Below are 4,826 nucleotides of genomic sequence, written 5' to 3'. Positions count from 1 at the left end.
AGTTTGAATTACAGGCCCATTAGAATGCACACAGATAGACTTCCTCACTCCTCCAACAGAGCTATCCATACACCAAGAAACAAGAGCAAGGGAATCATTCAAGCTGCTAATTATTGAAGGGAAAAGCTTAATCTTTTAGTATGGCAAAGAAGTACCCTTCTTTTAGCAGACATTAAGTGCATTATCAATAGATTTATGTGTAAATATGAATTTCAGAAAAAAGTAATGCAGAGCACATGTGAAGGTTGTGCGTGTGACAGCTGGTGTTGCATTATACATATTGTAATGCTCAAGGGACTGTCTTAACTAAAAGAATTTGAGCAATACAGTGATTTGTGCAGGAACTGTTTGATGCAAAAGCTTGTATGAGGTTTCCTTGAATCCTACAGCTAAGGTTTGCGCTGGAATGTTGTGGTTCTCAAAGGAACAGCAGATCTGTATATTTCAAGGTATTTAGGAGCTGAGAGAATGCAAACAATAAAGGGGGTAGTGCCTCTAGGTCATTAACCTGACTGAGTGTGCAATGTTTTAAGGGAAATCAAATGGAAGTTCTCAGAAAATGGCGCAATAACACAAGAATAGGGGGAGAAGGGAGAAAATATGAAAATGCTCAAACAAAACCTGAAAAAACAGAAGGAGGTATTGTAGCTTACTGTGTGTTTTGAATTTTGTGGTTCAAGAAGGCTACGGTGAACTTTTCCTTTAATAATTTGCTCTTTTAAAGAAATTGATAGAAATCTTGAAGCAAAGTTACTGCAGAGGAATGTGCAGCGCTTGGGGGTAGCCTGCCCTACCTGAAAATTGACACTGAAGTGTGAAGCACATTCTTTTTTTTTTTTGCATTCGTTGATCATTTTAAAACGTAAATGAAGAAATTAGACTACATGTTCCAGAGTTCTACACTGTCTGTGGACAAAGATGGCGGTGTCCTCTGCAGGTGTGTGTATTTTTGTACTATTTACAGGCTAAGTGCAAGATACCGGTTCTCAAGGACTTTTAGTTATAATAATAACTTCAGCAGCAAAGCAAGCCACAAACCAAAAGGAAAACGTGCGCTTAACATTGAAGGAATGTTTTCTTACAGTATGGTAAATGATCTGCATCATTGGGGTTATATTCTGGCATTTATTTATATAGGCTATTAAGGTACATACTGTAAGGTACCAGTTACCTGTACTGCTGGTGACCATAGGTGGGAAACACACATACTGGTTTCTTATAGGATACCCAGCATAATAGCTAGCCCAGCTTTCCTTGCAGTGTTCACTGACTATGTACTTTTTTTTCCAGAGATCCTCGTCAGTAGGTTGGTGTGGTAGGACTGGAAATCCATGCCCAAATACATTCCAATGCTAAACTGCTCTGAGCTGTGCCCAGACTCATTGTAAGTTAATAGCTTTTATGTGTTAATATTTTTTTTATAATGCAGAATTATAGAAACGCATTTGATAAATAACCAAACAAAATGTAACAGAAACACAGCTGAATTGAAGACTTCAATGGCTTTCGTATGCCAGTTTCTGTTGCCCTCTTGTGCTTGATTCTGGGACTATTTTTCTTGTGGTGTTCATGCAGTTTCAAATCTCTGTGCTGTATTTTCTAAGCGTTGTCTGCCAATTTGATTTTGTGCAGCAGCCTTGGTAAATTACCACTTTATTGAGCAAGCACTGCTGCATTGATCTCTCTAGTACATGGTGATTGGTCTGTGCTCTTTATTTGTTTTAGTCCTGTGGGACGTATGTGTTATCGAAGTGTGTGGCATTGAGGAGAAACGGGCATTCTTTGAGACATGGTCAAAAAGATGGCATCGCTGAACACAGAGGTTGTAGGAGGTATCGGTACCACATGATCGAAGACAGATATACAGAATGGCACACGCACAGAGCGCTCAAACACCAAACGATTAACATGTGTAACCTGTTCTGAGAGAGTGGGAAGAATGCAGAGACTGCTCTGAGGTAGAGTGACACAGGAATGAAACTTGAGTCCCATCCCATCCCGTGAAAAAATGTTCAATTTAATTTTTGTTCCTTTCTGTCCCACCAGAATTTTTCCCATCCCGTACTGTTCCGTACATATAATATTTTTCACTCCTGTCCCATAGTCTTATCAAAAAATGTCCTGTCCATTCCCGTCCCGTGATATTTAAGAAAAAAAAAGACTGATTTCTTTTAATCTCTTGCTGTATGACATAGCCTACCTTTCAGGCAGGATATTTTTCGGGTTACCCTTTTTTCTTGTGTTTTTCATTCTCATCCTGTTCCCAGTTGAATTTTTAATTTGAATTTCATTCACTACTGCCATATTACCTATTAAAAGAATAACAAGAACCACACAAACCTACTGTAACCGTTTAATTATGCATAATGTGTTGATAAGAGAAAAAAAACCTGGAGGGAGGGCCACAGTCTTCTGAGTTTCACAACAACTGGAATTCCCAATAAGTTTTTTTTTTTAATGGTCTTGAAGTAACCAAGCAAGCAAGTTTGAATTGAATGAGTGGGCTAGTGACATCACTAAATGGGGTCTGTCAATTAAAATGAGTGTCGTTGATACAAGGGTTATAGTGTCTGTCTTGGTAAATATATGGATACCCAGAAGTCTGAGTACGCATTTGATTGGTTCAATTTTACAGCATCTCATATTGATTGGTTTAATATTACAACATATAAAGTTCTTGTAGTTCGTCTGACAAACTAAAGTTTGGTACTGCTCTTCCTGCAGCTTTCAGTCTTGTTCCCAGGCGTTCCCGCAGCCTTCAATTCCGTTTCCATCCATTCCTACAAACATAAAGATAAATGTAATCTCGTACCGTGGGAATCCCTTGGGCCACGCGGGAGTCCCATCCTAATGTTACTCTCTACTCTGAGGGTGTGCTGAGACTAAAGTACTTATGGCATATACATACAAATGGCAATTTTAATAGTTCTGTTAATGTTGAGGTTTTTCAGTATATATTTTTATCGCTGTTGCTCAGTCTAATCTGAAAATTCTGAAGAGTGAGCTGGCAGCCAGTTGAATTGGCCTATAAAGTTTATGAGAGAAAACAATCTTTATTTTATAGGAACAGAACACAGAATCATAGACAATTCCAAACGGCATAAACAAATTAAATGGCATAGCTATATGTCCTAAAAAGATTGTTTCCTTAATGCTAATGCTTTCCCTAGTAATCTGCTATAAAAAGAAACCTTTAAGGACAGTTCAATACTGTAGCATAACACAAATCCTAAATCTATTCTAGGGTGTTGCCTTTTTTCTATGTAGTAACAATTTAACAGCTGCTTCTTATGTACAATAACATTTATATTTCAGCAGGGCATTAAAACAAGTATGGGGAATTGATAGTGGTCCCAGTAGAACCCAGCTTTATCCACATTCCATTTACACCACCAGGCATGCCTGAACAAAGTTAGTTGAGTGTGTCCCACATTTAATGTAGAAGATTTAATATTTGAACACACTAAGCGATTTGTTCTCTAACTGGCTGTGCTGGCACTAGACAGAAAGATCCTGAAGGTACTCTTAAGTCTTTTAAGATTCATTGGCTTGCCTTTGCTTCTTCTTATAACCATAAACTGTGCTCTTCACTGTGTCCCTCCCGCTAATCTTTGTCTCCCCCCCACCCCAGGTCCTCATCAGAAGATGTGTAGAGGCAGCTGTGATGACATCCCTGGCTCTGAATTGCACTATAAACAAAAAGTTGCTGTTCAACAAGAAACATTACTTCTATGCAGATCTGCCCGGGAGTCTAAACACGACTGATATGAGGGGGTTGATACCAGAGAACTGCTTCTTGAAACATAATTGATAGTCCCTGGCGCACACAAAGGATTCTTTGTTAGAAATGAAATGTGTGTCTTTATGGTGATACACAAATCATTTATGTTAAACACTTTTTTTGTGCTGAGGAAGCCTCTAGTTTTAAAGTTCCTCAGTTCGTTCTTCGCTTCTGACATTGAGATTTGGAAAGATGAAAGATAGAATATGGCTTAGGTGGCATGTATTAATCCACATCTACATTCAGTGTGAAATGCTTCCTTACAATATAACTATTTTAATGTCTTTTTGCCTTTCTTGTTTACTTATTTACCCAAGAGCATAGCAGAGTGTAAGTATTATTTAGCATGGTACCCCTTACAGCGTGCACTGCATTAAGCAAGCAGGGGGCAGGTCTAGCACTGTGATGACTGAGCTGCTATGTGGTCCCTTCTTGATGCATCAACTTGCCTGCAGCCCAAACAGCACAGCAGGGGGAAGAGGTGACTTGAGCAATGTGAAATTAAAGCAAGGAGACAGGCCTGCTGTTACAGTACTGGCATTATATTCCATTTACATGGAGATGGTAGTTAAATTAAAAGGTATACAAATAATATCTATAAGGAACAGGGTTTGTTGGCGGAATATTTATACCAGTAATAAGTCACATTGAGTTATGATTCATAACTATTAAAGTAGCTGTGTGGTGCCTTTGTTTTGTATCGCAATACATTTCATGTCAGGAAGAGTCATGATTCATGATTAAAAGTTTCATCCCTATTTAAAGGGTACATAAGGACCTTTTTATTTTATTGTGTTACATGGTCCCATGTGTTGCTACAACTGTTTACGTAAGGTGAGTGTATTATTTATTTATATTTTACTTTTTTTTTTTTACATTTTATTTATTTTATTTTTTTACATTTTGACCACTTTTTAAATTGCATTCCCTGCCTCAAGATGGCTTCACATGTACCCGCATGGACCCCTCAGAACTACATTTCCCATCATCCTCCTGCTCATATATGTAACTGAGATGGATTTACCAGTGAGCAGGAGGATGCTGG

The 4,826-nt window shown here is 38.3% G+C and overlaps 1 long non-coding RNA gene across 1 annotated transcript; it reads left to right on the top strand.

Annotated features, from left to right (window-relative positions):
• The first annotated feature begins 890 nt into the window (after positions 1-890).
• On the top strand, positions 891-4,499 carry LOC131701507 (uncharacterized). The gene is made up of 3 exons (XR_009308840.1): positions 891-937; positions 1,291-1,384; positions 3,632-4,499. It is a non-coding gene; the product is annotated as an uncharacterized LOC131701507 (long non-coding RNA).
• Positions 4,500-4,826: the final 327 nt, after the last annotated feature.

Source organism: Acipenser ruthenus, chromosome 2 (assembly GCF_902713425.1).
Source record: "Acipenser ruthenus chromosome 2, fAciRut3.2 maternal haplotype, whole genome shotgun sequence".
NCBI lineage: Eukaryota > Metazoa > Chordata > Actinopteri > Acipenseriformes > Acipenseridae > Acipenser > Acipenser ruthenus.
Note: the sequence above shows the minus strand (reverse complement) of the source record. Positions and strands in the feature narration are given on the sequence as shown.